This window comes from Sarcophilus harrisii, chromosome 1 (genome assembly GCF_902635505.1).
Source record: "Sarcophilus harrisii chromosome 1, mSarHar1.11, whole genome shotgun sequence".
Lineage (NCBI taxonomy): Eukaryota > Metazoa > Chordata > Mammalia > Dasyuromorphia > Dasyuridae > Sarcophilus > Sarcophilus harrisii.
The window spans coordinates 683,932,955-683,957,957 of record NC_045426.1 but is presented as its reverse complement, the minus strand read 5'-3'; the positions used below and the strand labels follow the sequence as shown (position 1 = coordinate 683,957,957).

Genomic DNA, 25,003 nt, shown 5'->3' with positions numbered 1-25,003 from the left:
AGCGTCAGATCCATGATCCCGTGGCTGGCGCTGGGAGGGCAGGGGAAGGCCGCCGCGCCGGCCATGTTGTTCGTCCCCAGTTCCAGGGGCAGCGAGGGGAAGGAGTCGTACCCAAACCCCCACTGCAGGTTCAGCAGCTGTTTTTGGCTGCCCCGCTGCCCTCCAACTGCAGGTCCCAGCCCCCCTCAGTGATGGGGATGAGGAGGCCTTCGGGGCCCCGTCTCCGGGGCACTGCTGGGAGCCCCAAGGGAGGAGGACGCAAGCTTGGGGGGTCACAATCAGTCTAGAAAGGAGGAGCTGGAACCCAGGGGAGGTCCTTGGCCTGCGGCCCCAGACTCGGCTTTAAAGACAACACACACACTCCCCCACATTTCAGCAGGTTCCATTTTCCTATTTTATTTTGGTGCATGTAAAGCCCTGATTCTGACCGGGAGTCAATGGGCTAAAAACGCCGGGGCTTCGATTCCTTCTGCTTGTCCCCAGTCTCTGGGAAGGCCTCCCGGGAGCTCAGGCCCATGTCTGGGGGCAGGCCGCTCCCAGGCACACAGTCGGCACTCAATCGATGCTGGCTGGCAGGGGAGGCGCCGCTCATTAAAGCATCTCTCCGTCCCGCCACCTGGCTTCCCCGAGGCCCGGCACATCCCTTGCTGGTGCCGGCTCTTCCTGCCCAGCAGAGGCCTTGGGAGGGCCCGCCCAGCCCGGGGGCCCAAGCCTCCCCGCCGGGTCCCGGCCTTTGTTCTCCGCTACCTGGGGGAGGGAGGGGTCTGCAGGATGTAATTTCACTTAGCTGAAGGTTTTCTGTTTCTGGCCGGGGCCCAGAGGCCTTAGGCTAACGAAAGGGGGGTTTTACGTGTTTTAAAAACCGAAACCAAGTCCAACATGGCGTCAAGTAGATACGAAACGGCTTCCCTGCCTCCGGGCCGGGCTTTGGGGAGTGAGAAAGCCCCGGCCCTGGGCCGCGGCAGAGTCCGGGGCAGAAAGGCCACCACGCAGCAAAAGGCGCCCCCGGTCGCTAACCCCCCAAGGGGCTGCTTCCGGCCGACCTAAGCACGGTATCACAGGGGCCCCGAGAAGCGCGTGGGGTCCCCACTCACAGAGGAGGACACCGAGGTTCAGCCAGGCTAAGTGACCCCAAGAACGCCCAGAAATCAGCCGGTGCCGCAGGTAAGGGAGGCACGGCCAGAGAGGCGGCTCACTGAGCCCGGTAGCAAAGCTGGGTCTGGCCCCACCAGCCACCTGCCCAGCGCCACAGCGGGCGCCTTCCCGGCCCAGCTCTCGGGAGGAGGGAAAGCCCCCCGGGGGCTGGCACCGGGGGTCGGGGGGGGGGGGTGTAGGAATCAGTGGAAGAGCAGACCCTAAATTCTGAATATTCAGCTCCATCTCTGCAAGTACAACTGTCTACCAAGTAAATGCTGAGCTCAACGATCAAGCACTGACGAAATCTATGGGGCAGACCGGCCCCCAAACCAGGCCGTGTCCTGGGGGAGCCTCCCCAGCCCCCGGAACCCCAGCTCGGACTCATTACCGGGCCGAGGCCAAGTCCCTTCCCAGGGTCCTCATCTAGAGAAGGAGGCGGAGAGCCAGATGCCCCTCCTGGGCCCCCCGAGGTCTGCCTCGGGCACAGAATACTCCCGTGGGAGGGGGGGCTGGGGGGGCGCTGCCCTGGGGAAAGTGAGACACTGAAAAATGCTTAGCTCGGGGCCGGGCACTCGGGGGGCACTCAGAACTGCCCCATGGGCGGAGGGGAGAAGGGAGAGAGCGGTTTTTCTAGAAAGCCTCAGCCCTCCCCCACCAAAGCTCCAGATTTCAGTGACTGAAGGGGCCCAGAAGCACCAGAGAGAAAGCTCTTTGCCACCTCCTGCGCCTCCTCCCCCTGCACCAGCTGGCCCCGAAATTCAGAGCAGAAGGAGCAGCAGGCAGCGGGGCTGGCTTCCGAGATCTTCCTGCAGGTCAAGCAGGAAAGGGGGCGGGCAGTGGGGAGGAGAGGAGGGCCAAACCAGAGGAAGTCAGCTGGTCAGCAAAACCCACAGCTTCAAAGGCCCAACTCGGGGTTTCCAAGCGTCGCCAGCTCCAGCCTGGTCATCGCTGCCCCCCACAGCCAGGCAAAGTGGGGCCCCCCTTTCAATCCTCCCAGACCGCCCCCCACACACATCAAAAGGCCCTGGCTTCTCTCCCCACATCTCTGAGGAGGGGGCTGGTCACATCTCCTTCCTCTTCAGTCTAAAGGACAGATCTTGGGGAGGGGTGGGAAAGGCGGGGTCCCAGAGCCCAGCACGGTGCCTGGCCCACAAAACACCTCCTAAAGGCCAGCTGAGCGGCCCCGACGAGCCCCCTGAGGAGGTGGGGACGAACAAGCCCAAAAGGGGCAACCTCTGCTTGGTTATGTGCTCTAGGCTTTTCTTCCCTTGAAGCAGGCTCTGCCTTCTGGGGGCTTCTGTGCCTCCATTCACTAGTTGGGCTCCAAGTAAGATTCTACTGTGAAGGTTTTCTTCTTTGTAACTGGCTGCTTGGGGTTATCCGTTAACAGTGGGCTGAGGGTCCGTCCCGCTTTAGGCCCCGGGCCCAGCAGGCTCAGAAAGCCCTCTCTGACAGCTAGTGAGCACAACTCCCCCCCCCCCCCCCCACCCCCCCGCTCTGCAGCAGACACAGATGCCCCAGGCTCAGGAGGACTCCACTTGCCCAAGGCCCCGAGAACGTCAGTGCCAAAGAAAGGCCGTCAGCCGAGGCCCGCATCCCTTCCATCCCAGCAGCCCCAGCCCAAAGTCCCCCCTCTTCTCCCCTCTCCCCGTATTTGACAACCCAAAATTTCACTCTTGCAGGTGGGAAAGTACCATGGAAAGAACACACAGTCCTCACAGACCAAGGCAAGCACCAACTCTGCCCTCACCCACTTGACAAGGCCCAGGCCCAATGGTCAAATAAGGAGGCTGGGTGACCAAGTTCTGCTCCTGTGACTAAGATTTTCTTCTCTGCAAAAGGAGAGAGTCTAGAGGATGTCTACGGTCCCGGGCCCCACACGGGGCACAGTCCCCTGCCCAGGCCTGGGGGAGACAGACCCTCCAGCCCCGAGGAACACCGCTGCAGCTCCGCAACCCTGGCCCGAGCCCCGGGAGCGTGGCCCGGCCCCCCCTGCCCGCCTGCCTCCACTCATCCAAGGAGCCAAAGAAAGTCCCCGCCCATGTGGGAGTTTTCCCAGCCGCCTCCCTCCCCACGGAACGGGGCCCACCAGACACACTCAGGCCACGGGCGGGGAGCTGGGACACAGGGCAGAAAGCGCCTCACCAGGCGCCCGTGAAGGGCTCCAGGCACAGTCAGGAAGCTGCGCGGATAATACCCCTCCAAGGGGACAGCGGGGGCCGTTTCTCCACCAAGTGCTCCGAAGCAGAGACGGATTCCGCCACGTCACCCGGCAAGTCCACAGCGCAAACCCTGTATCCCGGTCTCTCCCACCCCCCCCCCCCCCCCCTCCATCACCCCTCCCCCCTTTCCCAGGGACAGCCCGGGGGGCCAGTGGTGACAGGAGGGCCCCGCGGGAAAGAGCCGGGCCGGGGAAACGGAGTTGTTCCTCTTATAATTGGCGGGGAATACCCAGCCCAGCCTGCCAAAGGGGAGGGCAAAATCAGTTTCCGCTGAAAGAAACCCCCATCCCCCCCCCCCCCCCCCTCCCACCACACACCTTTTTTCCATCTAACAAAATTTCCCCCCCCACACACACACACCACACCCACACACACACCCCACACCCCTCCCAACACCAACACACCAACCCCAAAACCCCCCCAAAACCCCCACAACACCCCTAATTTCCCAACAAAACACAACCCAACCTTCTCCCCCAACACACACACATTAATTTTACCTCCAAAAAAAAAACCCCACACCCCCAATTTTAAACACCCCCCCCCCACACCCCAACAAAAAAAAACCTTACACAACAATTTTTCAACACACACACACACACACATTTTCCTACACACACACACACACACACACACCTTTCTCACACACACACACACCCACACACACCCACACACACACACCCCTACACCCCCCCCTCCCACACACACCCCCACACCCCCCCCCCCCCCCCACACACACACCCCCCCCCCCACACAACCCCACAACCCCCTTTAAAATTTTCCACACACCCTTTAAAATAATAACCTCAAAATAACCTTCCAAAAAAAAAAAACCCTTCCCAAATAAAATTTAAAACCCCAAAAAACCTTTCCCCCAAAAAAAAAAAAATTTCCCCCAAAACACACACCCCCAAAAACCCAATAATAATAATTTTTCCCCCAAAAAACAAACCCTCCCAAACCCCAAAAAACTAAAAAATTTTTACAAAACACAAAAATTTTCCCAAAACAACAAAAAAAAATTTTCCCAAACCCCAAAAAAAATTTTTAAAAACCCACACAAAATTTTTCCCAAACAAACAACCCCAAAACCCACAAACAAAACAATCCCTCCAACAACAAACACAAACCCTTTTCCCAACAAAAAAATTTTTTAAAAAAATAAAAAATTTTTTTTAAACAACATTTTTAAAAAATTTTCTTAAAAAACAAAAAATTTTTTAAAAAAAAAAAAATTTTCAAAAAAAATTTTAAAAAATTTTAAAAACAAAAATTTTTTAAAAAAATAATTTTTCTTTTCACACAACACAAAACCCTTTTCTACAACACAACAAAAAATTTTCCCACACACACACACCCCCAAAACCCCCCCCCACACACACACACACACACACACCTTTCTCACACACACACACACACACACCTTTCCCCCCCCCCCCCCTTTAAAAAAACCCCCTTTAAAAAAAAAACCACCTTTCCACACACAAAAAAATTTTCCCACACACAACACAAACCCTTTCCACACACACACACACAATTTCCACACACAAAAACCCTCTCACAAAACCCCCACACACCCCCACACCTTAAAAAAAAACCCCCACACACCCCCCTTTCCCCACACACACACACCCACACATTCCAAAAATTTTAAAAAAACCCCACATTTTAAAAAAAATAAAAAATAACCTTTCCCACACACACACACACAACCCCCCACACACACACACACACACCAACCTTCCACACAAAAAAAAAAAAACCCCCCAAAAAAATAATCCCTTTCCACAAAAAAAAAAACCCCCCACACACACCACAACCCTTTTCCAAAATAATAAAACCCCCTTTCCCCACACACAATTTAAAACAAAATTTTCCCCCAACAAACAAATTTCTCCCCAACAACACTTTTTAAAAAAACCCAAAAATTTTCCCCCATAAAAAATTTTTCCAAAAATTTAAACCCCTAATAACCCCCACACAAAACCCTCCCTCAAAAAAACAAAAACCTTTTAAACCACACAACAACCCTTTCTACAAAACACAACCCCCAACCTTTCCAATAAACACACACACACAAAATTTCCCAACCCCCCCCCCACAACCCAAAAACCCTTTCCCACACACACAACCCCCCTTTTCCACAAAAAATTTCCAACCCCCCCCACAAACCCCACAAACAACCACACCCTTTCCCCCACAAAAAACCCCACAAAAACCCAAAACTTCCCAACACCAAACCCACAACCAAAAACCCCAACCCAAAAAAAAACCCCCAACCTTCCCCAAAAAAAAAACAAAAAACCCACCCCCTTTTCCCAAAAACACCCACCCTCCCCCAAAAAAAACCCTTCCACAAAACACCCACACCTTTCCCACACAACACACCCCCTTTCCACACACACAAAAAAAATTTCCACACACCCACAAATAACCTTCCCACACACACACAATTTCCCCAAAAAAAACCCCCTTTTAAAATAAAACCCTTCCCCCACCCAAACCTTTCCCAAACACCCTTTTTTCCCCCACCCCCACACCCAAACCCCACAACCTTTTAAACCCCCAACAACCCACCCTTTCCACCACCCAACACACCCCCCACAACCACAAAATTTTCCCTTTCCCCCACAAAAAACCCTTTCACCTAATCACAATTTTTTCCCCCCCCACCCCCTTTCACCCCACACCCACCCTCCCCCAAAAATTTTTCCCACCCCACCCCCCCCTTTCCACCACCAACACCCCTTTCCAAAAAACAACCAACCCCCCACCACACCCCCCTTTTTCCCCCAAACCCTTTTACCCCCTTCAACCAAACCCCCCCACCCCAAAAAAAACCCTTCCCCAACCAACCAATAAAATTCCCCCCACAAAACAACAAAAATAAACACCCCCAACACAAATTAATAATTAAAAAAATTTCAAAACTTTTCACAAAAATTCCAAAAAAACCCCAACAAACCCCCCAAAAAAAACCCAAAAAAACCCTTCCAAAAAAAAAAACCCACAACCCCCAAAAAAAACCCCCCCCAAAAAAAACCCCACAAAAAAAAAATCTTCCCAATAACCCTTCCCCAAAACAAAATTCTCTCAACACCCCCCCCAAAAAATCTCCCCAAAAAAAACCCTTTTCAAACAATAAAATTTTTCACAAAAAAATTTTTCTCAAAAAAAACCCCACAAAACACCCACACAAATTTTTCCCAAACAAACCTTTCACACACACACCCTTTTCACCCCCAAATTTTCCCCAACAACCTTTTCCCAAAACCCCTTTTTAAAAAAAACCCACCTTTCCCAACCCCTTTTTTCCCCAATCTTTTCCTACAATTTTTCATTTTTTAAATTTTCCCATTTTCTTTCTCAATTCCTTTTAATTTTTTAAATTATTTTTTTTCCCCTTTTTCTAAAACCCATTTTTTCTCAAACTTTTTTCTCTTTAAATTTCTCTTTCCCCCAAAATTTTCTCCAAATTTTTTTTTCCAAATTTTTTCCTTTTTTTTCCCCCACCTTTCCAAATTTCTTTCTTCTACAAATTTTCTCAAACCCTTTTAAATTTTTCCCACTTTTTTCCCTTTCCCCTTCCTTTTCCCAAATTTCTTTTTCTCATTAACCAATTTCCTCCCATTTTTTCAACAATTTTTCTTTAAATTTCTCCACCCTTTCCCCCTTTCCCAAAACCAAAACCTTTTAAAAAAACCCCACTTTTCCACAACATCTTTCCCCCCCCAACCCCCCAAAAAACCCCCACCCAACAAAACCCCCAAACCACCCAAAACCTTTTGGGGAAAATTTAAAACCCCCAAAGAAAGAGTTTGGGCCCACCCAAAAGGGCCCAAACCCCGGTCTGGGTTTTCCAGAAAGGGCCCTTTTTTTGGGGTGTCTTTTTAAAATTTTTGGTTTTTTTTTTTAGGGAAATTTTAAAATTAATTTTTTTTCCCTTTAAAAATGATTAAATATTTTTTTTTCCCTTTAAAATTTAAATAAATTTTTGGCCCTTTAAAAAGGGGAAAAAAGGGCCCCCCCAAAAAGGGGAAAAAAACCCGGGCCCCTTTAAAAAAAAAAAAAAACCTTTGGGCCCAAAAAAAATTAAAAAAAAGGGGGACTTTAAAAAGTTTTACCAAAAAAAACCCCCCCCCCTCAAAATTTTTAAAGGGGAAATCGGCCCCCCCCCCGGCCCAAGATTAAACAAACCCCCCAAAGGGGGAAAATAATTTTCCCGGGGGAAACCCCCAAATTTTTTCCGTAAAAAGGGGGGCCAAGGGGGATTTAAGGGCTTTCCCCTTTCCCAAAAAAGACCGGGGCCCCCGGGAGCCTTTTTCGTTCCCGGGAAAAGGGCCCCCCAAAAGTTAAGGTTTGGTGCCCTGGGGGCCCCCTGGGTTTTTCAAGGTTTTTTGTTTCCCGGGAGGGGGGGTTTTTGACCCCTTTGCCAGTTTGGGGTTTTTCCCAGGGGGGAATTTTTTTTTTCCTCCTAAAAAAAATTAATTTTAAAAAAAACCCCCAAATTTGGGGGGCTTTTTCAAAAAACCCCCCCAAAAGCTCTTGGGTTTTAAAAAAAAAAATTTTGCTAAAAGGGCCCCCGGGCAACCCGGTTTGGCCCCGCCCGGGCCCCGAAAATTTTCAAACTAGGGCCCCCCCCCAAAGGAGCCCGGGGGGCAAAACCCCCCCTCCGGGGGGCCCCGGGGGGGGCCCCCAAAAGGGGCCCAAAGGGGCCCCCCCCCAAAGGGGGGCCCCCGGAAGGGGGGGGGGCCTCCCGCCCCCCAAGGGGAATCCCCCAGGGCCCAGCCGGAAGGGGCCCGGGCCCCGCCCTAACCGGGGGGCCCTGGGAAGGGAAAGGGCGGCGGGACCCCCACCCAGGGGGCCCCCCTCGGGAAAGGGTGGGCCCCTTTTACGGGGGTTCCGGAAACCTGTTTCCCAGGGGCCCCCCCGGGAATTTAACCCATCTAAATTTTTTCCGCCCCCCCTAATTTGTTGCCCCAACCCCCTAAAGGAAGGGGTCCCCCAATTCCGGGGGGGGCACCGGAAAATGTTTCAATAAATTTGAAAAAAGGGGTTTGGGGGCAAATCCGGGGGAAAAATGGCCCGGTCCCCCGGGGGTTGGGCCCAAACCCGAGCCCCGGGCCAGGGGGGGCCCCCTTCCCGGGGCTTTGCCCCAGCACCCCGGGGGTCCCCAGGGCCCCCCCCGGGCCCGGGCCCCCCGGGACCCATCCCCCCCGGGGAACCCCCCCCCAGGTTTGCCCCCCGGGCGCAACCCGAAGAAGGGAGAGGCCCGGGCCTCGGGTCTCCGCCTTGGGGCCAGGAAGGGGGCCCCCCCGGGGCCCCCGGCCCCTTTTGCCCATTGGGGGTGCCCCAAGCGGCCCCCGGGGCGGGGCCGGGGGAAGGGGGGGCCCCGGGGCGCCCCGCCCGGTTCCCGGGAAGCCGCCTGTCCAAAGGGGGCCCGGGTGGGCCCCCCCAGGGCGGGGGCCCAATCCTGCCTTACACAAATAATGCTAACCCGCTAGTGTTAAGTCCTTAAGCTGACATTACACCAAATAAAAGTTTAAAGGGTTTTTGGTACCCCCCCCCAAAGGGCCCCACAACACCTTTAAAATAAAATTTAAAATAAAAAAAAAATTTTCCCCCTCAAACCCAAAGAACCCAAAGAAACCAGTTTGAACCTCCTAAACCCAAGAAAACCCTCCCCCTCCCCTCCCCCCCAGCCCCTTTCCAAAAAATTTTCCCCCAGAACCCCTAGCCGCCCTATTTTCCCCCATGAACTTTAAAGAAAATGACGGAAGAGCGGGGGCCCCATCAATTGGCCCCGGGCACCTGGAGAAACTGAGACCCAGAGAAGAGGCGGCTGGTCCAAAGTCACGTGAGTGACGGGTCAGGGACAGAACTGGAGCGTGTGGCGGAGGGAAGGGTGCGCTGGATCGGGAGTGGAACGCTTGCGATTCCAACGCTGCCGTGTATTCCTCTGGGCCCTTGGGTAAGTCACCTCCACCCAATGCTCATGGTTTGAAAAAAGTGCTGGAGGCCTCTAAGCTCCCCAAACTCTACATCTGAGTCTCCCCTCCAGACCGGGTGTTCTTTCATCTTGATTCCCTCTTGTGTTTCACCCTTTCAAAGAAAGTTCTACGCTAACTCCAAGTCCCCCCCCCCCCCCCCCCCCCCCCCCCCCCCCCCTTCCAGGAGGTTCATTGTCTGCTCCAGCTATGTTGCCTTCCAAGCCCACTAGGGAGGCGCCCGACAGTGACAGCTCAAGGCTCAGTGATCACCACAAGCACACACAGGCAACAGCCAAGGCCGACGAGCCTGCGAGAGGGCCACGGGCTGAAGGAGGGGAACGGCGGCCCCTAAAACCCGGCGCCCTGTCGGTAACGCAAAGGGCCCGAGCTCACGCTTTCACAAGAGTCCCAGCACAAAAGGGCAGGGAGCCGTCCCAGGCCTTCGGCCAGCTTGGGACAAAAACAAGCCTCTCCCTCTTGCTTCCAATCTCGGAGATCAGAGCTGGGCATTCAAACCGCCTGTCCTGCAATCCTGCAATCAGAGTCTCCAGAGCACTCTTGCCTGCACAATCTTATCTGGCTCTCCCCCGCCTGGGGCCGGAGAAAGTTCCCTCTCCTCCCTATCACCAGCCCCAGCGCAAGCAAACAAAAACATGCCAAGGAGAAGTGCGGGCTTTCTGTGGGGCCGCAGGGTCCCACCTTTTCCCAAGGGCCCTCCCCAAGCGGCTCCCTCACTCCTACGGACTCGTCTAACAGAAGGAGAAAGGAGGCTCTGAGGGACTTCGCATCCCCAAGCCTCAGGCCGTAACCAGCAGAGTCAGGACCATCCCAGGCAATCCAAGGAGGCACAGGTGGGGCAACCAGGAGCTCCTTTTAACCAGAAGCCTTAGCAGGAAACCCCCCTGGGGAGCTTCTGACAGGCTGCCACTCCAAACCTCTTTCCTGGAATCCCTAAGCCAGAGGGTGGAATGAGAGTTCCAGGAGGTCTGATTACCCAGGAGAGCTGGAGGAGTGGACAAAGGGGGATCAGGTTTCCCCAGAGGGAGGGAAAGGGGAGGAGGTAGCAGGGGGGGGAGGGGAGCAGCTGCAGGACGCGCCCCACCCCCAGCCTGTGGAGAAGCTGCTAACTGGTTCCCTTCCCAGAGGCCCAGCTGAGCCTGGAGGCTGGGCTGGGCTCTCCTTCCCCAGCCAGGGCAGGTGAGAGGTGGTGGCCATTACCCAGGGGGGGGGTTGGGGGGGGGGAGCACTCTGAAGCCCCCAAGGTAACATCAGTAGGGGCAGCCCCAGCACTCCCCACCTGGGGTCACCTTGGTAAAGCTCTGCAGACCTCAGGGATCTCCCCTCCAGATTCCCCTCCCCCCCAGCTAGTGCCAGGGCACCTCTGCCACCCCTTCCCCCTGCCTGGGCCCAGATCCCAGGTGCTTCAGCCATTCCCCCACCATCCCCAATCTGGGCCCAGCAGGAAGCAGGCGGCAGTCCCCCAGAGACTCCCCAGAGGCCTGGCCTCTAGTCCTGCATGTGCCCCAGAGGGCTCTTTCCCACTCTGCTCCCACCCCAGCCCCCCAAAGGGGGGAAAGGCTGGCAGAGCGGCCCTCCGGCCCAGCAGGCCTCTCCTCCAGTCCCTGGCCCAGCAGAGAGGCCGGGTCCCCTGGGGCCCACACAGTCAGGGGTGGAAACTTCCAGAGCCTCTCCCACCTGGGAAGGACCCAGAGCAGGACTAAAGGGAAAGAGGTACCCACCCCCACTGGCCTTTGGGGTAACGGGAATCCTTTCCTGCCCTCAGTCACAGAGAACAGTCTCCAGCTAGCTCCCTGGTGTCCACGAGGCCCCCCACCTCCCAGGCTCTTTGATTGGGGGTGCTCTCCCCAGAGTTCTCACAAAGTGGCCACCCCCAGAACTGCTCCACTCTGGGAAGGGGAAGGGAGGCAATTCAGGAGACCCAGCCGAGGGGGGGCTGGTGACCAGCCGATGGGCTCCCCGAGTGCCACCCAAGAGGAGCCCAGGCTCAGACCTGTCCTTGACCACGGGCACTGACCTGGCAAACACTGGAAAGTATTTAATAAAGAGACGAAAATGCAAGGGGACCTGGCTGATGTGACCATGAGGGTCTCCTGGACCAAGCAGCCCCAACAATCCAGATGTCTGGTCTAATGCTCCCCAATTTCTGAGATTGACTCCACTGTCCCAGGCCTCCTGAGCCACTGGAGGAAACCGAGCGAGAAGCCACCCAGGCCACAAGGGGAAAAGCTATGACCAGGACCCCCCCATACCTTCTCCTCCCCCTGAGCTTTCTCAGAGGTCGAGGGGGGGCTCAGAGAAGCATACAGACCCAGTTCAAATGCCACCTCTTGGGCCCCAGCTCCCTCCTCTGCTGCAAGAAGTGGCCCCGAGGTCCCCTGCTCTGTCCTTTCTATCTGGGGGCAGCGTCTGGGAGGGGAGGGGGCAGCGAATGCAGACTCAGCGGCCCCAGCCCCGATACCTTCTCGCTGTGTGGGCCTGAGAAGGACCCGCCACCCCAGGCTCTCCCAAAGGCACAAGGGCAGCTCACTTTGTGGGAGCGAGGAACAGGAAAGAAGGCTGAGCGAACTGTGGTTTGTGGGGGCAATGGGAGCCCCAAGAAAGGATGAGTGGCAGGATGTCAGAAAACCCGGACAGACTTCAATGAACAGAGGTCAAGCAAAGGGAACAGGACCAGAACCCCCAACACAGCAACAGCAATGGCCTGGGATGATTGACTGATGGACTTGGCCCTTCTCAGCAACGGGGTGGCCTGGGCCAAGTCCAACGGACCCAGGATGGAAAGTGCCATCCACCTCGAGAGAGGACCATTGAGTGGGGATGCTTGGTCTTTTCGGGTTTTTTTGTTTTGTTTTGTTTTTTCTTTCTTATGGATTTTCCCTTTTCCTCTGATTCCTCTTTTACAACATGACTAATGTGGAAATAAGTTTAAAATGATTGTGCTTGTATAACTTATGTCAGATTGCTAGTGTGGGGGAAGGGGAAGGAAAGGAAGGGAGGAGAAAACAACCAAAGTGAATATTGAAAACTATATATGTAAGGTGAAAAAAAAAAAAAAACTAAGTGAAAATACAGTAAAACGGGAGCCCCACAGCCCTGCCTAGTGCCAGCCTCACAATGGCCGTTCTGACGCTCAGGAGGCCTGGCATTAGGACCAGAAGAGCCACAGAGCCCAAAGAGACCAATTCCTGCCTTTGACAGATGAGGAAACTGAGGCATGGGGAGGTTAATGTGAAGCAGATCTCTGTGTCAGTCAGTAGACTGTTTGGAGCTTTGTCACACACTTTCCAAACCCACGCATCCCTACTTCACACAAGCTCACATTTATAGAGCACCTTAAATTACTTCAAGAACCTATATAAATGTCAGTTAAAAATAAAAAAAGTCCAAACTTTTCCAAAACACTTAAAGGTCAGCATACATTATTCCATTTAGGCCTCACAACCTCCTGCGGTTGTTGCTACCTTTATCCCAACTTTACAGATAAGGACACTGAGGTCATTCGGGCCACTTCCACGGGGTCAGCCAGCCAGGGAGTAGCCAGAATGCCCACGGCCAGAGGAGGAAGGGCATGGCCTCCTCCCTACCACTGGTTTCTCCCAGGCAGGGCTGGGGGGCTTCCTCCCCCCTCTCCCCACGACTCACACAGAGGCTGTGGGAGCCAGCAAATGCTCCACAATAAAAAGCCCAAGATGGGTCATGGAGTCACCGAGCTGGAAGGGGTCAAGGCCTCAGAGGCCAGGAAGAAGCAGCAGGCCCTGAACACGAGTCACAAAAAGCCGGGTTCACGTCCTTCCTCCATCACTTGCTAGCCATGGGAGCCAGGGCAAAGTACGTTGTACCTCGGGGTCTCGGCTTCTGGTAACCAGGAGCACTGGACCTGATGGCCGGTCAGGCCCGCCAGCCCAGTCCAACCCAAATTGTCCCAAGGAGCAAATGAAGGTCAGGCAAGTGACAGGCCCACGGTCACACGGGAAGTCAGAGAAAAGCCCACACTCACATCCCAGACCTGAATCTCACTCCAGCACTCTCCCTGAACTACACCGGGTCCTGTCTAAATGCCAGCTGCTCAGAGGGCAGTCACTCGTGTGTGTGTCTGTCTCTGTCCCTATCTCTGTGTCTCTCTTCAATGTTTATCTCTTTCTTCTCTGTCTGTCTTTCTCTGTTTTTCTCTGTATCTCTATCTCTTTCTCTTGTGTCTCTCCTGTCTCTATCTCTGTGTGTCTTTCTGTGTCTCTGTCTCTTTCCTCTCTATCTCTCTGTGTCTCTCTGTCTTTATCTATTTACCTCTTTGTCTATATCTGTTTCTCTCTGTCTGTCTCTATCTCTTGTGTCTCTCCTGTCTCTGTGTCTATCTTGGGTGTCTCTCCTCTCTGTCTCAATCTCTGTGTGTCTTTCTGTGTCTGTTTCCTCTCTATCTGTGTCTGTCTCTGTTTATCTCTGTGTCTCTGTCTCTATCTCTTAGGTCTCTCTCCTCTGTCTCAATCTGTGTTGTCTTTCTGTGTTTCTGTTTCCTCTCTGTGTCTCTATGTCTCTGTTTATCTCTGTGTCTCTATCTGTCTCTCTTGTGTCTCTCTCCTCTCTGTCTCAATCTGTGTCTTTCTGTGTCTGTTTCCTCTCTCTGTGTCTCTCTGTCTCTGTTTACCTCTATGTCTATGTCTCTGTTTATCTGTTTCTGTCTCCATCTTTTGTGTCTCTCCTGTCTGTTTATCTGTGTCTGTCTGTCTCTCTTGTGTCTCTCTCCTCTCTGTCTCAATCTCTGTGTCTTTCTGTGTCTGTTTCCTCTCTATCTCTGTGTCTCTGTCTCTGTTTATTTCTGTGTCTGTTTCCTCTCTGTCTCTGTTTACCTCTGTATCTATGTCTCTGTTTATCTGTTTCTGTCTCTATCTCTTGTGTCTCTCCTGTCTGTTTATCTCTGTGTCTGTCTGTCTCTCTCTCTCTTGTCTCTCTCCTCTCTGTCTCAATCTCTGTGTCTTTCTGTGTCTGTTTCCTCTCTATCTCTGTGTCTTTCTGTCTCTGTTTATCTCTGTGTCTCTATTTCCTCTCTCTCTGTCTCTGTGTCTCTCTCTTCTCGTGTCCCTCTCCTCTCTGTCTGGGAATAACAGCCATGGGCCACACAGAGGGAGGCTAAGTCACTCCTGACTCAAAACCGGTGCTCAGAGTGCTGCTGCTCCTTTCTCCCATTCTGCTTCCGGGGGGAGGGGGGGATCGCCCCCACAGCAACCAGCCTGTACAAGCACCCCCAGATGATCAGAGCCTTCACAAGGAGGGCTTTCTTCAGAGCCGGAGGGGAGGGCTCCCCCACTTTACACTGAGACGAGCAGGGGGGAGTGACTTGCCCAGGGTCCCCCACTTTAAGCCTCTGTGGCAGGACTGGAATGCAGGTCTCAACCAGCTGCCTTCCGAGCCCAGCTTGTGTTTATGAGGGTCTCACGGGGGGCCAAGGGCTCGGCTCTCCTTTGCTCCTCGTGACAAGACTTCCTTGGAGGGGGTGAGTCTTGCCTCGAGTCCAGGCTTTCCTGAGTCTGACTCCATCTTTCTCGTGCCCAGACCACAGGGGAGAATCAGCCAGGTCACTCACTTGGGGAGTGGACCACCAAGTAAGGGGGGTGCCAGCCCCCACAGCCCCCACAGCAGCCTGGAAAGGGACCTTGAGCCTGCCTAGCGGGCTCCCCACGACCCTGGAGAGGGCAGGCCAGCCCTGTGGTTAGTGCCCCTCCCTGCCCATGGGGAGGGATCCCGTGACTGCTCCTTCTGAAGCTCCCCGGGCCAGGGGAGAGCCGGGCCAGCGGGGGCCTGGGGCTGGGTCCGGAACCCCAGTCTGGCCCTCTCTGCTCAGCAGCCACAGTGAATCATGAGATGTTTCAGGCTGGGACCAGTCCAAGACTCGCCCTCTGGCTACCCTGCTCTCCGGGAAGCCTCAGCCCCGCCGTGAGAGGTAAACTCTGAGAGGAGCGCCCCCGTGCCCCACACCTGGGCAAGTGCTCAGCTCCCTGGGAGGCAGGGGCGACCAATGGCGGAGGGAAACTGAGGCAGACAGGTGTGGTCAGTCCAGCACCGGGACAGCGGCCGGGAAGCGCCCGCAACGGGCACAGGCTCAGGTCTCCCAAACTCGGGTCTCACCAACTCGGGCCAAGGCGCTTCTCCGGCCCGACTCCCACTGGTGCGACCTGAGGAATCCCTTCACCGCTGCCTGATTTCTCATCTGTAAACTTGGAAATAACGGCCCTCCTCCCAGCCTTGGGGAGGGAGGAGCAGCGAGCTCACACTGGTGCCCTGCGGCCTGCACACACCCAGAGGGCTGGCCGGGGCCCAGGGACCAGGACTGGTCCTGGAGGCGGGAGGACCCGAGCCAAAATCTGGCCTCCAACACGTGGTGCTCCCTAGCCGGGTGACCCTGGCAGTGGCTTCGCCTCACCCAAAATGCCACGACCCCATCAGTGTTCCTGGTTTCCGCGGCCCTTTACCAGCCGGCCGGGGGCACCTTGCGGTCAGTATCCCATCCCCGAGCACGCCCTTTCCCATAGTGCTCCCCGAGTCCTCGCTCCCCCAGGCCCGCCCCACCCCATATTTTCTATTTGTTACACACAACCTCTAATGCTCCCTCTGCCGCACAGTCCCCGAGGGCGAAGCCTATGTCAGGAACCGTGTTTGCCCCCTCCCCACAGCTAGCACTGCCAGCAGACTGGAGGGAAATGCAGAAATGGAAGAAGTCCCGAACCTCTCTTCTCAGAGGTGGGGGCTGCGGGCCCGGAGCACTGCCTGTCCCGGCTAGCGTGCAGCTTGGGCTCTGCAGGGCTGCTTCCCCTCCTCCCGCACCCACTTTTTCAGGCTTTGAGCTGAAGGGCTGTTATAGGAAGCGAGGGTGCTATAGGAAGGAGAGGTCAAGAAGACCCTCTGCGAAGACTTGCATGAGTTAGAAGGGCCCAGCGAGATCTCCCGGACCCCGGTGACACCTGCCCAATGTCAGCTGGCAGAGACAGGCAAACCCCAGTTCTGGGTGCAGGACCGGCCCTCATGGGCCCGCGCTCCAGCTCCGGGGAAGCCCCGTGGGGCAGAAAAGGGGCCTCCCTCCTCCCCGGAGACCACCTCACGCACAGAGAAGCCGCCACACCCGGAGCAGTGGGCATAGAACCGCCCGGACCCCCCCGGACCTCTCCCTCCCGTACACTCTGGCCCATGGCACTTCCCAACATTGGGTAACACAGAACAAGGCACTCCCCAGGCCCAGAGGGCTCCCGTCTGGGGCCTCGTGAAGTGACAACGCCTCATGTGTCACAGGGAGACGATGCAGAGCACTTCCAGTTGGGCCCATCCCAGGACTTGAGGAACGGATCTCAAAGCTCACTGCATTTGGCAGTCCAGGGGACCGAGTTCAAATCCCCCCTCAGATGCTTGCTCCATAGCTGGGTGACCCTGGCTTATGAGTTCTCTGGGCCGCAGCTTTCTCAGACGTAAAAGGGGAATAGCCGAATCCTTGATCCAGACCAGGAAGGGGCCACAAAGGCCAGGAAAGCCCAACTCCCTCCTTTTACAGATGAGGAAACTGAGGCAGAAGTCAGTCACCCAGGGTCAAAAAGGCATTCGAACCAGAGCCCTCCCAGTCCAAACCCCGCATTCCCAGCGCCCCCTCATGCTGCCTGGAAAGAGGCAAATTGAGGACAAATAAACAGCAAGTGATGTCACCCAGCAGGTGGCCAACATATGAACTGCATTAGGCTCCTGCCATGTCCCCTCCCCATTCTGGTTTGACAGACGGAGGGGCCCAGCGGGGGGGAGTCTCTGAGCCACTGGCTCTCAGGCCAGTCCATCCCACCAGCTCGAGGAACAGTTTCTGGCTCTCTGACCCTGGTCAAGCCAGGAGAACGAAGCTCACATTTCTGGGCTTCCCTGGGGCCCCGTTAGCCCTCCAGCCAAGCTCCGGCCTCGATCAGCTGCAGGCAAAGTTCTCCAGTAAGCCCCCTCTGAGGGGTTCCCAGAGGCTGGGGAGCGGGGTGGGACGGGGCAGAGCCACTAGTGGAAGCATCAGGGAGGTCCTGAGCTAACCCTTTTCCCATTGCTGGAGCGGGGAGAGATCAGGAAGGAAAGAGAGGAAGGGGGGCTGCAAGAAAGGAAAACACACATGGATCCAGAAAAATGCGACCCAAGCCAGAAAATGTCAGCGGCAGCTTTCCAGGAGAGGGAAATGATTCAACAGGACAAGAGGCCCCCGGAGACCAGGGGACGGCCGGAGGGCCCAGAGTCCTGGAGGCAGCCAGCAGAGCCACTCCAGCCCAGCCCCCTGCACCCTGCCCCAGGCTCTCCATAGGAAAGGCTGGACCAGCCCCTCCCAGCTCTCACCTCCCCGCACCCCCACAGGCTTCCCCGGGACCAGCGAGGAGCTCATTCAAAAAGGATCCTGGAGCCCAGTAAACAGGAACTGCAGAGGGCTAAAATCTGCCCTGGGTCAGGCTGGCTGCACTTGTTCTTACAGTCTCAGCACCGCCCTGGGGTTAACGTGAGCTCCCCTGAGGCTGGGGTCCCACTGACCGTCTCCCTGGGCCTCGGGGTTCCCACCTGTGGATGTGTCAGGCGCCTTTGCCGACAGACCCAAAGCCTCTCCTGCTGCTGCCCAGGCCCAGGCCCCACTGGCACCTCCGGGCAGAGCTTGGGGCACAGCAGGCCAGGGCCGGGGTGGCACAGTGGGCACTGGGGCTGTTGGTACAGACCAGAGACACCCCTCCCCTCCAAGAGAAGCTGGCTTAAGCCCTGGAGCGGGCCTAGGGCAGAGGCAGGGCCCAAGCAGTACCCAGGTCAGAGCCGACGCCGTTCCAGGGCTCCCCACCACCCACAAAGCAAAATGTCACCTTCTCAACCAGCCCCAGCCGCCAGCCCCTGGCCTTGGGCTCCCCGGTTCTGCTCAGGGCCCGTCCCCAAGCCTGCTGAGGCAGAAGGGGCGACTCCCTCACCGGGCCCAGCTCACAGGAAGGGCGGAAAGAGCACGGGCAGGAGGCAAAAGGGGAATGGGCCAAGGGCCGTCTGGGAAGCCTGAGGCAGAGGGAGCAGCCACTACCCAGGGGCCACAGCCCAGCATTACAGGCCCGATGCCGAAGGGACAAGGCCCAAGCTCTCCTCGTCTGTAAGAGAAGGCCCCCGGTGTTGCAGGAGGCCTCCCCGAGAGGGAAGGGTTCTGCGGGGAGGGTCTGGGAGAACCCCGGCCTGCCCGAATCCAAGTCCAGTGCGCCCAGCGTGGGCGGAAGAGAGTGATGAAAAGAAAAAGAAAAAAAGTGTTTGAAAACAGCAACCACTACAGTTGCCATCACAAGTTGTGAGATAATCAGTGCACATTTACTGAGCACCAACTGTGTACCAGGCACTGGGTCTGGAGGAGGGGGCCTGGGTTCCAATCCCAGCTGGACAAGTCACCTCCCACAGAAGCCGGTTGCCCCACTGCATTATGGGCTCTCGGAGGGGCAGGAGGCGCTCTGATTTCCCACGGGCAGGCACAAAGGCCACGGTTCTTGGGGTAAGGAGAGAAGAGGCCCCCAAAGGCTGAGCTTCGCAGGCCTGTGGGGCATGAGCCTCCAGGCCGGCCCGGGGGCCCCGGGGCACCTTGGCCACACTGAATGCAGCTCACAAAGGAGCGCAATCCCACAGGAATCCCTGTTCACAAGCCCCCCGAAGCCTCATATTCCAAGGGGAGGCTCCAGGCCATTCTGTGGTCCCAGGCAGCATCCCACTCGCTGTGTGTCTGTCACCCGCCAGCCTGGGCCCCACGTGCTCCCCCCAGCCCCATATGCTCCCCCCGGTTCCACGTGCTCCCCCTGGCCCCACGTGCTCCCGGCATCTCCAGTTACCTCAGCTCAGCGGTAATTACCAGGCCTGCCCAACTGTTCCCTCTGAAGGGAGCTGCCTGCTCTGAAGCGTACCTGGGGAGGCACTGGGGACACGAAAGCAAATGAGGGAAAAGCGCGAGCATGAGCACACAGGGAGCGGCTCTGGGCCTCGGAACACAGAGGCTGTGCAATGGGAGGAGTCTGAGACTTTGGGCCACAGCAATGCAGACCTACGGTCCTCCAGTCCAACCCCTCCCCTATTTCATAAACAGAAACCGGGGCCCAGGAGGGACTTCAAGGGATACTTGCCCAAGATCACAAAGGTGGAAAGCATCAAAGGGAGGATTTGAATCCAGATCCTCTTACTTCAGTAGGCCCAAAGAAGCCATTCAGGCTAATCAGTGCCTTAATATGAATCAGGCTGCTGGACAGAACAGCCCCAACTAGCCCCCCAGAACACCCCCCTCTGGCTCCAATCCGGCTCTGGGCCCGGGGCAGATGGTTCAGCCCCCTCCCTCTGCCTCAATTTCCTGGGAGGTAAATGAGAGGGGGCCCTGCTGGATGATAAGACCCATTACCACAGCCCCATCTTCACAGCTGCCCCGTGGCTCCCGGCCCAGACCAGAAAGAGCAAGTCCATTGTCCAGAAGGAAGCTCACCTTCTCACACTACGACAGGCCAGCAGCCGGCCCTAGAGTCTAGAGCCAAGGGGAGGAAGGGGGAGCCGACTTCCTCCAGGAAAAGGGGGGTCCTGGCCCAGGTGCCGACCTTGTGGCCAAGTCCTGCTGTCCTGGGAGGCCGGGAGAAGCTCTCTCCCGAACCTTCACCTGGAATCACTCCAATTAACAGGGCCTGATTACACCAAATAAATCCTCCCCAGGAAATCGGAGCCAGCCGTTAGGGCCTCCATCCGTTAGCCAGGCCTGACAGCCACATTAGCATTTACATGGATTTATCAATAGTATTGATCCCCCAACGTAAATAGCTAAATGGGAAGAGGCCAGCACTCCACAAGGCCTCTGCAGACTGCCCAGCCCACCCCTCCACCCCCAGGGGCTGGCACACTGGCCCAAGCAGTTAATTTCCACGGGGAAAAATGTGAGACTGAGAACAGGGGGAGCGAGGGCACTGTCAGGAGCAAGGGCACAGCCTGGGAGGGTGCTCCCGAACAGAAATGAGGCTGCCCAGGAGACCCTCTGGGAAAGGTCCTCCCTGCCCCTCACCTCCAGCGAATGCCCTCGGCCTCTGGGAACCTCTTGCAAAGTCCCCTCCTCGCCTGGGCCTTGCAGACTGCCCACACACTGCATTTCCTTTCTGCCTGTGCCAGGGCCTCCCCCAATGTCTGGAATGTGGGAGGCGGCACTCAATAACTGCCTGCAGACTGATAACTTATCAAATTCTCTCCCGAGTCATCGCCCGGACTCAGTTGTTCAGTCTGAACAATGGGGGGAGAGGGGGAGCCTGTCATCCACCCTGTGTTGGAAGGATAACCGGAGGTTTGGACCTCCGAAGCCATTCAAGTGCAGGGGGAGGAGAGGAGGGAGTAGGCCCCCAGCTGCAAGTTCTAGTTTCAAGAGGCTAAAGACAGGCAAGAAGACCTGAGTTCAAATCCAGCCTCTGGCACTTATTGGGGGAAGGGGACAGAGAGAGAGAGAGAGAGGCTGAAGAGCCAGGTTCCCAGACTGCCAGCCACCATGACACTTCAGGGACAAGTCAGCTCATCTCCAAGCAAGGTGCAGGGAGCGATGCAAACTGGAGGACCCTGGTCCAAATTCCTCCGAATTCTACCAGGGATGTGACCTTGGGCACATCAATTCCCCTTCTTATGCCTGAGTTTCCTCATCTGTAAAATGAAAGGGTCCCTTCCAGCTTTCCTGGTTATTTCATTGTTAACTAAAATCCTTCCTACAGGAAGCCTTCCCAAAACCTTTTTTTGCTTGTTTGTTTTGCTTTTGCTGAGGCAATTGGGGTTAAGTGACTCTCCCAGGGTCACACAGATAGTAAGTGTTAAGTGTCTGAGGTAATATTGGGACTCGGGTCCTCCTGACTTCAGACCTGGTGCTCTTATCCACTGCACCACCTCGCTGCCCCCCCCCCCCAAGCCTTAATTCCAGCACCTTCCTCACGTTAATTATCTTTTATTTATACTCCACGCAGCTTGCTTTGTAGACTGTAATTTCACCTTTCGCCTCTTTTTGGATCCACAGCGCCTGGCACACAGTAGGTGCTTAATAAATGTTTACTTACTGTGCTGTGTCTACCTATCTACTCCACCCAAAACGCAGTAAGCACCGACCGCCGTCAATAATTCCATAGCCATAAAGGCAACCCCCCTTCCCAGGGAGGGCCCGGCCCTGCTCTGCCTGCCGGCTAAGAGGGAGCGGCCTGGGAGTCGCAGGGCCGGCTTCAGAGCCGCTTGGGCCCAGGCCCCAGCGGAGCCGAGCTGCCGAGTCCAAGGGCCGGGCCCTGGCCAGCGACAAGGTGCAGGCTTAACCAGAGAAGAAACATACACGCGTGTGGGCGCCTCTGGGTGCTACATGTATATTAAGCCCGTAGAGAGCTGTCAATTTCGCACATGAGCCACAAGCCTGCTATTAATACCGCCGGGCCCGCCGGCAGAAAGCGCCCGCACCACTCCGCCGAGACACAAGTCACTTTCACTCCCGGCAGGCCCGAGGAACCCCCTCCCAGGCCCTTCCCCGCCCCCTCCCCACCTGCGCCCTCCTGGGAGGATCCTCCAGAACTCTGTGGTCTGGCAAAAGAACAGAACGCTCAGCTCCCCCCCGCCCAGCACCACAAAACTGGGACAAGGGGGATCGGCTGGTGACAAAAAGCGAACTAACCGACCCCCCAGAAAAAGTCTGAATTAAAAGCAGCGCCGCCCCCCCCCCTCCCCCTCCCCCGGCAGGCCCCAGGTCCCGGGGCAGGTTCTGCTTTGGTTGCGGGGCCGTTTAAGGCGGAGGAGAGTCTGGGCCGGCGGGGCTGCCCCCCTGCCTCCCGTCTGGGCCCCGCCGTCCCCCCACGCATCCACAAAGGAAGATCAACAACGCTGAATCGCAACTTCATAATTCTGTCACCAGGAGACACCGGGAGGGAGGAAGGCGGAGTCAGGGCCGGCGGCCCAATGAGGCCGCCCCAGACGGCCCTGAGGGAAGGCCGGGAACGCGACCACAAACCACCGCCACCTTCCCCCTCCCCCCGCCAGGCCTCCCCATTACCTGCCCCAGGGGGCTCGGGGCCGGGTTACTCCGGGGATCAGCCGCAGGCCCGGGATTCCGGGGGAGGTCCGAGAGCGCGGGGGGAAGTGGGGAGAGGAAGGGAGCGGGGAAACGGGAGGGGGGGGGGGCTTCCTGCTCCCCGCTGCGAGCCCGCTCCGAGTTTCCCTCAGAGATTCCTGAGGAAGCGCCCCCTCGCACCGGCCCCGAGACAGGATAGTCTGCGTGTCTCCGGGACGCGCGCACACGCACGCCTGCACACACACCCGCTCCCACCACCAGCCCCCTCCCTCTGGCCCAGCCGCCGAGCCCGGGATCCGGGGGCAGCCTTCCCAGAGCTGGGCTCGGCTCCCGCGCCGCCCCCTCCCGCCCGCAGCAGCGGCACTTCCCGGGCCCCGCAGGCCCCAAGGGTGCGGGAAGGAGAGGCCGCGCTCCCGGGGCGCGCCCTGCCTGCAGCTAGGACCCGGGCCGGACAAGTTCCACGCAGGGACAGCCCCTCGCGGGCGCCCCGGGGGCCCAAGGCCACACAGCCCCCGCCCCGCGCCCCCGCCACCTCCCCGCCCCCAGGCCGGAGGCGGCACAAATCAGAGCGGCCGCAGGGCGACCCCAGCTTCCTCCTCCTCCCCCTCCCCAGGGGCCGGAGTTCCCCTAAGTTTCAGCGCGCCGACTCCCCCCGCCCCCACTCGGGGGCCCGGTCTAGACGCGGTTTTCCGACGGTAGCTCCGTGTTTGGGGAGGGGGGTGTCGCGAGACCGCCCGGGACGGGGGAGGGGGTGAGGAGGAAGGAACTGGGGGGGAGGGATTAACTCCTCCGGCCCGCTCGGCCGCGGAGGGGCGCCCGAAAGCGGAGGGGGGGGGTGCTTCGCTCCTCGCCCCAACTCCGTGGCCTCCGCCGCCGGTGGGACCCTCCCGCCCGCCCCGGAAACGAGCGCACAAAGGTCCGCGGCGCCGCCCCCACCTCCCCCCGCGGGGCCCGGGGCGGGGGCGAGCTTACCTCTCGGGGCCTCCTCCGGGTTGGACGCCCCCTCTCTCTCGGCGGGCCGCCGGGCCGTCTGGCGGGGGTCTCTGCAGCGGCGGCGCCAGGGGCTGCTCCCGCTCCGGCCCGGGGACTCCTAAGCCGCCGTCCCGGGGCCCCCCGTGCCCCCGAGGGCCCGCCGCGGGGCGCCCATGGGGGGCGCAGACGGAGCGGATGAGGGGGCCGGGCCGAGCGCAGCGGGGGTTTCGGGGGGGGTGGGGGCGGCGGGGCGGGCAGGGAGGCAGGGCCGCGGCTCCCGGCGGGCAGCTCTGCGCTCTCACTCAGCCCCGCGGCGGCCACAGCACTTCTGCCAGCGGCGCGCGACCAGCTCCGGGCTCCTTCTCCCCAGACCGGCCCCCTTCGGGCTTCTTAAAGGGGCCGCGCGCCGCCGCCGCCGCCGCTCCCCTCCCCCCGCCCTCTTCCTCCTCCCTCCTCGCTCCTCCCGCGGAGCCTCCTCCCCCTCCCCCGCGAGCCTCCCGCTCCCGCGCGCACACACGCAGGCGGCAGAGTTTCTTTTGGCGGCGGAGCTCACGGCCTCCCGCCCTCCTCCCTCCCTCCCTCCCACTGTGCCTGTGCCTCTCTTTGTGGCTGCCGCCCCCTCCTCCCCCGGGCTCCCCCTCCCTCGCTCCTTTTCTCAGTCTCTCGGTCTCTGTCTGCGCTGTATCTCTCTGTCTGTCTCTTTCCTCTCCCGTCTCCCCCTCCTTCCTCTTTCTCTCTCGCTCCTTCCTCTCTTTTTTCAGGGAATGGCCCCAGGTCAGCCGGTCCTGCTCTCCCCACCCGCCCCGGCAGAGATACTTTCCTGGAACCACACGGCAACTCTTAAATTATAAACTATGGAAGGTCTAGATCCAATGCTGTCAAAACTGTGCGTCCCCAACACACACACACACACACACACACATCACAGTCCATGGACCACTACCCACACACCCAGCTCACACATCCACGAACCTCTCAGCTCACACACACCACACAATCGCAATGGGACTCACACTCAACCACACTCCTCCACTTGCACGCACCCCCACTCACACCAGCACACTCTCACTCACCACACACTCACTCACATACACACACTCTCACAACTCACACACACAATCCACATGCTGCACACCCACACACTACACCTCACATCACACTACACCCTACACTATCATATCACACCTCTCCCACACTTATCACTCACACACACACACAATCCACATGACACTCTCACCACATCTCACAACTCACATGGCATACTCTCACTACTCCCTCACACTGACTCACACTCAATCACATCAGACACACTCTCTAACACTCCACACACACCACACATAGAACCTACCATCCACACACCTCACACTTGCACACACTCACACACTCACATACCTCCACTCTCCACACACTCACATCAACACTTCATACAACTCACTACACAAACTCACACACATCCTCACTACCTCACATACACACTCCTCACTAACTCACACCACAATCACACATACACTTCTCACCACACTTTCTCCATCATACTCTCCTTACCCCACACACACTCACATACACAGAGACCCACACACATTCACACTCACCACACACACTCACTACACACT

General features: G+C 57.3%; 1 protein-coding gene across 1 annotated transcript in view; it reads right to left on the bottom strand.

Moving 5' to 3' along the window:
• NCOR2 (nuclear receptor corepressor 2) overlaps positions 1–23,824 on the bottom strand; it is a 237,784-nt gene extending 213,960 nt beyond the window's left edge. Inside the window, exon 1 of the mRNA XM_031948456.1 lies at positions 23,391–23,824. The gene's annotated coding sequence lies outside the window, so the exon portion shown is untranslated. The remainder of the gene's footprint in view (positions 1–23,390) is intronic.
• Positions 23,825–25,003: the final 1,179 nt, after the last annotated feature.